Source organism: Esox lucius, chromosome 11 (genome assembly GCF_011004845.1).
Source record: "Esox lucius isolate fEsoLuc1 chromosome 11, fEsoLuc1.pri, whole genome shotgun sequence".
Classification (NCBI taxonomy): domain Eukaryota; kingdom Metazoa; phylum Chordata; class Actinopteri; order Esociformes; family Esocidae; genus Esox; species Esox lucius.
In genome coordinates this window covers 12,581,291-12,592,279 of record NC_047579.1, presented here as the reverse complement: position 1 = coordinate 12,592,279, position 10,989 = coordinate 12,581,291, and the positions used below count along the sequence as shown (strand labels likewise).

At 41.3% G+C, this 10,989-nt stretch overlaps 1 protein-coding gene across 1 annotated transcript in view; it reads right to left on the bottom strand.

The window, feature by feature from the left end:
- The window catches only part of LOC117595278 (NLR family CARD domain-containing protein 3-like), a 495,319-nt gene that overhangs the window by 416,832 nt on the left and 67,498 nt on the right, over positions 1–10,989 (bottom strand). The gene's annotated exons all lie outside the window — the stretch shown is intronic.

The following is a 10,989-nucleotide window of genomic DNA, read 5'->3' as shown; positions in this document are numbered from 1 at the left end:
GAACAATGTCCTACTATGTTGTAGTGTGGTCCTGGCCTACTGATAAAGCTTCATGACTGTGGAAAGATGTGTGTGGTATCAGAGTCAAATGTTAGTGATGAATCTGTTTATTATCCCGGTCAGCTGGTCTAGATTCTCTAATGTTAGTGATGAATCTGTTTATTATCCCGGTCAGCTGGTTTAGATTCTCTAATGTTAGTGATGAATCTGTTTATGATCCCTGACAGCTGGTCTTGATTCTCTAATGTAAGTGATGAATATGTTTATGATCCCTGTCAGCTGGTCTAGATTCTCTACTCTTTCCACCATAATCATCATGGACCTCAGACACCTGATCCAGGGTCTGTTGGTGCTGCTAACATCTATCAGAATGAGACTGTATGGAGCTTCACTACTGTGGGAATGTGTGACTGACTAGACAGAGACACAGGGTATTAAAACAGGCAGATACAAGAGAAAACCTGAGAAGGCTGTTACATCTATGAAAACACAGCCATTAGACTGTTAAAACATCTAACAGACAGAGATGGTATGAAGTATCACTACCTTTTTCCACAGCCAAGTAAATGTTCTGTTCAATATCCTATGCAAATAATCTATTTGAAGTTACACAATGGAAATACACTTCATCACATTTTATAGGAATGAAGCAACAACTGCTAGTACAGACCAGAGCCTCCCTGATAGAAGGCTGGTGCCCTGTTCTCTCTAGTTCACTGTCTCATAAACAACCCAGAGACAACACACAGAATATCAACATGACTATAAAAGACCTAATGATCAGTAGACAGTCTATACCACTGAAGGACAGACACACAGAATATCAACATGACTATAAAATACCTAATGATCAGTAGACAGTCTATACCACTGAAGGACAGACACACAGAATATCAACATGACTATAACAGTCCTAATGATCAGTAGACAGTCTATACAACTGAAGGACAGACACACAGAATATCAACATGACTATAACAGACCTAATGATCAGTAGACAGTCTATACAACTGAAGGACAGACACACAGACTATCAACATGACTATAACAGACCTAATGATCAGTAGACAGTCTATACAACTGAAGGACAGACACATGTTACTGTATACTAGATATTATAGGACAAGGGGTGTTGGGGGTAGACCCCTTTTGTAGCGTCAGTAAATGGAAAATCAAAAACATCTATTAATGACCATAATTGCATGCTAATAAAACACTGACTGCAGTAATAGTAAAAAAGTATTGAATTAGGTTTAGTGATCAACAAAATCACCAGTCTGTGAATGAGGAAATACAGCTGTTTTTTACTCAACATTTCCTGAAGTTTAATTTACTTAACTTCTGAACACTCTGCTTATGTGCTTTTGGCTATACTATTATTATTACAGACATTCTGTAATTTTCAATTAACAACAATAGAAAAACTATCGTGTTCTTTGTTGTTTTCGTTCTGCTGTATACAGTATGCACTGAGTAAATTACTTAAAACTTTCAAATACAAAAGGACCATCAAAGCTTGATGATCACATCATTACTATTGGAACCTATAGGTTTTTATTACTCCTCCTCAGTTCAAAATCATTACTTCAGATGACTGACTATGTGATATTAATGTCCATAACCATGAATGTCTAGTACTCACCATGAAGTATGTAGTTTCCCTGTTCACCTGCTCTGTGTGTTACTGTGTGTTCCATCCTGTCCCTCTGATATCTGTGTCTGACAGTAAACATGTACAGTCATGTAACAGACAGGAACATAGTTTGTACCTGGTTGGACCGGTTGTTGTAGTAGGACACATTCTGATGAGAAACCACTTTCTTGTCCTCTGGTAGGTAACCTACTGTCTTGTCCTCTGGTAGGTAACCTACTGTCTTGTCCTCTGGTAGGTAACCTACTGTCTTGTCCTCTGGTAGGTAACCTACTGTCTTATCCTCTGGTAGGTAACCTACTGTCTTATCCTCTGGTAGGTAACCTACTGTCTTGTTCTCTGGTATGTAACCTAAGGTCTTGTCCTTTGATAGGTAACTTACTGTCTTGTCCACTGGTAGGAAACCTACTGTCTTGTCAGCTGTTATGGAAATGTATTTTTCCTGTGTTCTATTGTTAATAAATTTATTAGTTAAAGATAGTCAATAGCAGAGGAGTAAAAAGTAGAAACGAAAATAACTCTGCTGTGTTCACCAGTTTTGGGAAGTTCCTAAGGAAGTGCTACATGACAAGGTAAACAGAGTTCATTAGAGAGTTTGAGTAGATAATACAGCTTGGAAAAATATTAAGAGACCACTCCTAATTTTTCTTAAATCAGAATCTATACATGTATGGCAGCCATTCCATTCCAGTGTGTTAAATTCCAACACAGGCACACCTCATTGCACTTAATGAGGTACTGATTAGGTGATTACCTGAACTAAATCTAATGTAACGAGGAAAAGTATAAAAACCACTGTTGTGGTGTTGTGGAACTTTTTGAACTAAGATACATTTGAGAAATGTATGTCTTTCTATTACGTGGTAAGTAAATATTATACTTTGATTATGACACACATGTATGTATATTATCAGAGGATAATTAGGTACTCTGACCATGTTTATCTGCTTAAACCAAGAAGGGTATTAGTCCTTTGTTCCTTAGGAAGTAAGGTCAATTTGGCCCCTTTAAGTAAATACAACAGTAAACATTATGTCAGGAAGGATAAGGTGGGGGGACAGCCCACCGTTTGTGTAAAACCTATGTGACACAAGACAGATGGGCAGCATCTTACCACACCCATTTTAACTGTAATAAATATGGACTGTTCATATTTCAACTTCAGAGACTCCTCAGATGATTATTCTGTAAGTGTTTGACCTGTCACTCTATTTGCAAATAAACTTTTAATTGTGCCAAGATCATTTTGTCTCTGTACTTACTCCTTTAAAAGTTCTGATCAATGAAATTACCTTTACACTGGGGGCTCATCCTTGATAACTTAACCTGGTGTCTCAAAATCATATTCTAGCGGGTCAACTGTGCACGGCCGGAGGCTAGGTCTCTGGAGCCTGAATCCTCCCCCGCTCGTGGACTGGCTGCGAAAGGGGTGAGAGTCAGGGCGCCCTGCTTAAATGATATTCGGGATTCATCAGTACAGGCTGAAATTTAGAACTCAGGAGGTAAGTACACAATACAGGCAATCAATCAATCAAATTTATTTATAAAGCCCTTTTTACATCAGCAGATGTCTGAAAGTGCTTTTACAAAACACCTGGCCTTAAACCCCAAGGAGCAAACAACAGTAGTGTTGAATTTCAGTGGCTAGGAAAAACTCCCTAAGAATGGCTAAATTTAGGAAGAAACCTAGAGAGGACCCAGGCTCAAAGGTCTGACCAGAACATATTAAGATTACAAATGTAATAATTAATAAATGCATGTGGGCTGAGTATAGAGTCTATTTAAACTTAGTCCAGGTTCAGATGCATGACGTAATGGACAAGGAAAGAGACAACACGGCGGAGGGGGAGGTGTCAGCACAGTGTCAGCTGAAATCGTCAGGCATCATCTCGATCTGCAACACAACCAGGAGAACTCTGGACAGGGACAGCAATGGGTCCCCCAAGCCAGGTACACTGCAGATGTGGGCCAGGACCTTATGTTCTCCTAAGTTCAAAACAGGAGGATACTGGAAAATTCTGAAAAAGCATTCCTCATATCAACAAGGATTAATAGGAGAGAAGGAGAACTTAGTGGAGAAGGAGAACTGGCCCAACTCCCCCAGCACAATAATATAGCAGCGTAAGATCTTGGGACCGAGATGGGGGTCCGGTGATACTGTGGCCCTATCTGGGGGAGGCCCTGAACAGGGCCCAATCCACCCACATTGCCAACCATCAACCAAAGGGACACCCACCAACCGCAACCACCCTGAATGAGGGGTGATTATTGCCAGCAGAGTACAGCCCAATTGCAGAAGTCCGCAACAGAGAGACTACAACCAGCCAGTGACTCCTCCCCCGAGAGGCATTAGAGGGAGGGCATCCCAGTGGCAATGAGAGCCCACCTGGCAAGACAGCAAGAGTGGACAGTATCAAGCCTACTGCTCACCTTCACGCCCCCGGGCCAGGCTACACCTAATCATAAACTGTGCTGTAGAGATTAGTTTTTAGTAGACACATGAAAGTTTGCACTGAGTTTGCATTTCTAACCTTAATTGGCAGATCATTCCACAGTAGTGGAGCTCTATGAGAAAAGGCCCTGCCTCCGGCTGTGTGTTTAGAAATTCTAGGTAGAATTAAAAGGCCTGCATCGTGCGATCGTAGGTTTCGTGCAGGTATGTATGGCTGGATCATTTCAGTGAGGTATGTAGGAGCAAGTCCATGTATTGATTTATAGGTTAACAATAAAACCTTAAAATCAGCCCTAACCCTAACAGGCAGCCAATGTAAGGATGCCAGGACAGGAGTAATGTGTTAAAAAAATGTTGTTCTAGTTAGGATTCTAGCAGCCTTGTGCAGCACTAATCGAAGATTGATTTGTCAGGGTAACCGGAAAGAAGAGCATTGCAGTAATCTAGTCTAGAAGTAACAAAAGCATGGATTCATTTTTCTGTCCAAGTAGCCCAATATGGGTTTCCAGTCTCTCTAAGAGAAGGGAGTGATCAATAGTGTCAAAAGCAGCACTAAATTCAAGAAGCAATAGGACGGATGCGGAATCTTTGTCTGAACCCATTAGGTCATTTGTTACCTACACAAGTGCAGTCTCAGTACTATGATGGGGTCTGATGGCATGACAACCCCATGGTGTTTGCTGTGGATCCAGCGTTTTTGCCACGCTTAGGTTTGCTGGGTTGCTGGGTGGTTCATTTTTGACGGCCCTTCGTACTTGCTATTGACCGGCAAGAATAACTTAATTGTGGTGTTTGGACATGTGAACAACTGTATCTTCAGGAGTTATTATGTTTTCTGGTTAATGGCGTTTCAATTTGGTGACTGATGCATGGTCTACCGGGCAGATTGGAGGAATATGGAAGAGGTAACGTATGGAAGTTGCAGAATGTATGATATAAAGTTGTTTGGAAAGAGTAGGCAACGGTATGTAGAAAGTGGTGACTGATGGAGAGTTTAGGGAAGTTTGTGTGGGGTTTATTGATCTCTGTGTTGAAGTTATTTTCGCTTAGGTTGGATGGATCGTCCCTCTGACCGCCTCCACCCTCCCACAGTGTTCCGCCCTGGCCGATCGCTGGGACTCCTATGAGTTTTGCGTGGTCCCACCCGGTAACACTGCATCGACCCTACAATCGACGTAGCCAACCCCGCTGGTGACCGATATAGCCCCCAACTAATTTCGCTCCATGGACCCAGGAAAGCCAGATCAGGGCTACATCTAATACATGGACCTGCCAGGGACCCAGGAGAGTCAGATCAGGGCTCCATCTAATACATGGACCAGCCTGGGACCCAGGAGAGTCAGATCAGGGCTCCATCTAATACATGGACCGGCCAGGGACCCAGGAGATTCAGATCCGGGCTCCATCTAATACATGGACCGGGGAGACCCCAGGAGAGGTTAGAGAACCACTGTTTTAAAGCAGATCAGAAAGGGCCTATTAAATGGTTGAGGGACGTCCGAAGATTCAAACGTCATCTGTCATGTGATCCTGTTGCTAGGATACAAGCCTCGGCCTTCTCGCTTCCAACAAGCCGGGTTGAAATTTCAGAGTTTCGGCTTTGAGTCCCATCACTCATTGAATATAGGGGTTTAAATGATTTGCTAATTAATGCATTAGGTTTTTCTTTACGTTTTACACAGCTTCACAACTTTTTTTGAAACAGGGTTGTACAGATAAACACCTACTACCCAAATAAATTGATTTAGTTCAACTTTCAGGTGACTAAGACTTTTACACTGTACTGTATATTCCTATTACAAGCCCACATTATTTACTGTATTCATGAAATTCAGTTTTCGTAAAATCACTATCCAATCTCTAAATTCTGTTGTATATATAACAGACATAAATTAATCATAAAGAGAAAAATGTCTGCTCTCTTCTGACGCAGGCCTGTCTTATTGGCAGTGAATGTTAACTTATCAATTGGTTTTGTTATAGTTCAACATGTTTTATACACCCATCAGTCATAAGATTATGACCACCTGCCTATTATAGTGTAGTTCCACATTTTGCCACCAAAACAGCCCTGATTGCTGTATATATTTATATAGATTATCAGTGTTCTTCACTTCACCTGTCAGTGGTCATAATGTTATGGCTGATCAGTGTATATATTTATATAGATTATCAGTGTTATTCACTTTACCTGTCAGTGGTCATAATGTTATGGCTGATCAATGTATATATTTATATAGATTATCAGTGTTATTCACTTCACCTGTCAGTGGTCATAATGTTATGGCTGATCAATGTATATATTTATATAGCTTATCAGTGTAATTCACTTCACCTGTCAGTAGTCATAATGTTATGGCTGATGGGTGTATATATTTATATAGATTATCAGTGTTATTCACTTCACCTGTAAGTGGTCAAACCCCTGTTGTCTTTTATTTATGACTACAAAGTCTCTACCTCCCTTTAAGTCTGAACCCTTTAAGGCAAGTAAGGTAGAAATCAAAATGCTCTTTAACACAAATACAGTTTATAACAAATGTCACTCAGTGTGACACATGCAGTCACTTTTCCTTTCCAATGTTCCTGATTCTCCTTTCCATCAAAGTTAGGATCCTGGAACTGGAAAAAGCCTTGTGTCATATGACTTTAGAGATCATACAAAATCTGTATGTGTGGAAAGAGCAGCAAATTTGTGAGCAAACATTCAACTATCCTCAATTCCATCAACACAGTCAATATGGATAGCTTGTTCACTGTTTTAGGAACAAACATTAAATCCTCATGATTGAACTATTTGAAGAGTAACTGGATGTACATTATTAGAGATGTGTTCCAGTGATTAGGAGGTTTGCTATTTGAGTCAATTGTATCTAATCAAGCATGTTATTTTCATGGGGGAATTTTTTTATTGGGACATTTTGGGGTAATCAGTGGATTTCTATATTTTGAAGGTTGCTTTGTGTTTAGTCTCTTACATACACATGACTAGGATACACATAAAAGTTTCCCCAATTCTAACACCCTTATTGTACATTTTTCCTAAACTCATAATCCATAAATCACATTATTTACCGTGGGAACTGTGGTTGAAATATACAGAACAGGCTCCACAACTTTAAAAATAAAAATAGTGTGTTAATTGGAGGAGGGGTTGTGTATGGTGTGTTATTGGATGAGGGGTTGTGTATGGTGTGTTATTAGAGGAGGGGTTGGGTATGGTGTGTTATTGGAGGAGGGGTTGTGTATGGTGTGTTATTGGAGGAGGGGTTGTGTATGGTGTGTTATTAGAGGAGGGGTTGTGTATGGTGTGTTATTGGAGGAGGGGTTGTGTATGGTGTGTTATTGGAGGAGGGGTTGTGTATAGTGTGTTATTGGAGGAGGGGTTGTGTTATTGGGAGGTGTTTTTGGGCTAATGTATACAGCGTTTGTGTGTGATTGGGGTGTTGTGTAGTGTTTGTGTGTAATTGGGGGGTTGTGTATTGTGTTTGTCTGTGATTGGGGGGTTGTGTATCGTGTTTGTGTTTCCTTTCCTCCTCTTGCTCCCCTCTCCCCCTTTCCTCCTTTCTTCAACTTCTCCTCTGCTTTTCTCTTCTCACCCTCTGCGCCTTTCTTCCTCTCCTCTCTTCCTCTTTTCTTTCTTTGTCACCCCCTCTCCTTAGTGACTTCCTCATTTCCTAAAACTTTCCACCAGTCCCCCTCTCCTGTATAATAACTGTAAATATATTGTTTATAAGGAAGGCTTGCTGTCCTGTAATTATTTCACCCAACAGATTTGGGATCTCGTCAATATTGGATTTACTGTCTAATTTTTTATTGGTCTGTGTGATCTGGAGGAAGAAACAGGCTCTTATGTCCCCATACATTTGACAGGATGTCAGGAAGTGTAGTTTGGTTTCAACCTGGTTTTGTGGGTATTGGGCTCTGTAGCAAGACACAGAAAAGACAAAGAAACAGTGACGTTTGGAGACGTGGTCAAAGGCCTTTTTTTCCCAACCAAAACCAAGGAGTCAGTCTACAGGCTGCAACATAGAAAACAAATACTGTTGGCACTTCTTTATATGTTCCCTCCTTCTCTCCTCTCTTTCTCTCTTGTCTTTCAGGGGCTCCTTACAGGGACTCAGTCTTCAGATTCCACTGTGTTTCCATCTGTCAGACGTACAAACACAGAAAGGTTCTCTCAGTCAGTTATGGCTCTTTTCCACTGCATGGTAGCAGCTCAACTCGTCTCTACACGCCTCGCCTCGGTTGATTTTCCACTGCACATAGTACCCTGTACCCGCCCATAGTGACATCACTGGAAAACTGCCATGACTCCACCTCCAACACGACACACGAGAACAACAATTGAGCTATCGTACAACTACACTTGATACTGGCGAAAAGCCTTCATTTGCCAACGAACATAAAACCTGCAGTGAACAGAAACATCTACTGAATGAACTCATATCCTTTTTCTTTCAAATCGACAAGCTTTGAATGTAAAGTGGCAAATCAAAAGTAAACTACATCTGGATGACATGGTCACAGACCCAATTTGAAAAACAGTGAAAAAGTAGAATAGAATTATCGCCCTTCAGTATAAAAGATGACTTCACTGCAATGTTCTGTTAGATTAAAGTGTATACACCTTACAACTCAACACCAACACATTTAAAACAACCTACATAACCCCTCTATCTCCATTAAAAGTTATAAATAATTAATAATTATTAATTGCCAGCTATAATACCACACTGACTGACTCAAGAGTAGCCTACTGTACACAAGGCAGTGTTTATACTGGTAGTAGCATACTGTACACAAGGCAGTGTTTATACTGGAAGTAGCCTACTGTACACAAGGCAACGTTTATACTGGTAGTAGCCTACTGTACACAAAGCAGCGTTTATACTGGTAGTAGCCTACTGTACACAAGGCAGTGTTTATACTGGTAGTAGCCTACTGTACACAAGGCAGTGTTTATACTGGTAGTAGCCTACTGTACACAAGGCAGGGTTTATACTGGTAGTAGCCTACTGTACACAAGGCAGTGTTTATACTGGTAGTAGCCTACTGTACACAAGGCAGTGTTTATACTGGTAGTAGCCTACTGTACACAAGGCAGCGTTTATACTGGTAGTAGCCTACTGTACACAAGGCAGTGTTTATACTGGTAGTAGCATACTGTACACAAGGCAACATTTATACTGGTAGTAGCCTACTGTACACAAGGCAGCATTTATACTGGTAGTAGCCTACTGTACACAAGGCAGTGTTTATACTGGTAGTAGCCTACTGTACACAAGGCAGTGTTTATACTGGTAGTAGCCTACTGTACACAAAGCAGCGTTTATACTGGTAGTAGCCTACTGTACACAAGGCAGCATTTATACTGGTAGTAGCCTACTGTACACAAGGCAGCGTTTATACCGGTAGTAGTGAGGAAGCACCTGTGAGCAGTAACTTTGGTCTTAATACATTGCAGACTGCAAAAATAGTTATAAAGATTGGTAGGCTGCTTCTGATTGGCTTGACATTACTACTTTGACCAATGTAATTAATTCCAGTTAGCCTATAGAAAAACCCAGAGGAGGAAAAAGAGGTTACAAAAGGTCTCACAGGGATAAAGAATTGATTTCAAAGCCAGTGCATAGGTCCAAACCGACAGGAGTTTTGGGACAATACCAGATTAAATTAAGAGTCTGGTCCTATGCACTTTCATTGAAATTAACCAATTTCAATGCAAGGACTCCTGGCACGCGCAAAAGAGGCGTCGTTCTCATCTTATAAAACCATTCACTGACAGTGGACAGCTAACACGCTTTGTGTCATGTAGTGGAACCATGCAGAGGAAAAGCTCCAGACGTGTCCTGTATATGGGGCTGACCCTCAGACTGTAAAGTTACACAAAATAAAACATAATGATCAGGATGGATGCAGTCCAGAATTACAACATTGTCACATAGAGGAACACATGGACAATCAGCAAGCAAACATTGACACAGACAACAAACTGAAGGAAGGACACCAAGATGATGTCTATCTAGCAACCAACCCCCCCCCCCTCCATACACCCCCCTAATGAACACCACCTATTATCATCATATGGGTTGATGTGAATGGAGACTCCAGACACCCCCCTAATGAACACCACCTATAATCATCATATGGGTTGATGTGAATGGAGACTCCAGACAACCCCCCTAATGAACACCACCTACAATCATCATATGGGTTGATGTGAATGGAGACTCCAGACACCCCCCTAATGAACACACCCTACAATCACCATATGGGTTTATTTGAATGGAGACTCCAGACACGAGCAGGACACAGCAACAGAACAACTGTACAAGGAGGCAAAAGATCAACACGCAATGATAGGAGCAATGAGTTTAAACAGGAAACCACCCCATTTACCAAACAACCATGTCAAAAGCCCAATATCATCGAAGTTGTAATTGTGAAATGTAGCCCCCTCATCTGGGACCTTACCAGCCAAATCCCACACCATTCTGCATCTCCACCAATTCAGCCGACACAACAGTGAAGCCATCAGCAGTCAAATGGTCTAAGGCCTTTAAGAAACAGGCCATGTTGATCACTTCCAGAGCCAACTTGGCTGAACCATATAAGGGAAAGTCTATGGCACAGAACCGCTGAGTCTCAGAAATACTCCATCTGTATCGCCCAGCAAATGGAGGTTCCACACTGTCTAATATGAGGGACCACATATCCCAGATAGAATGAACCCATCCAGAAAGGAGATAACATAGCAGAGGCATCATGGCCACAGATTAAATAAGGACCATTCAAGACAACCATCCCAGTGGACCCAATTATTACCCAGAGTGTTGTCATGGAAGGCAGCAACAGATCCATTACTAACAGTCAGACTGACAGA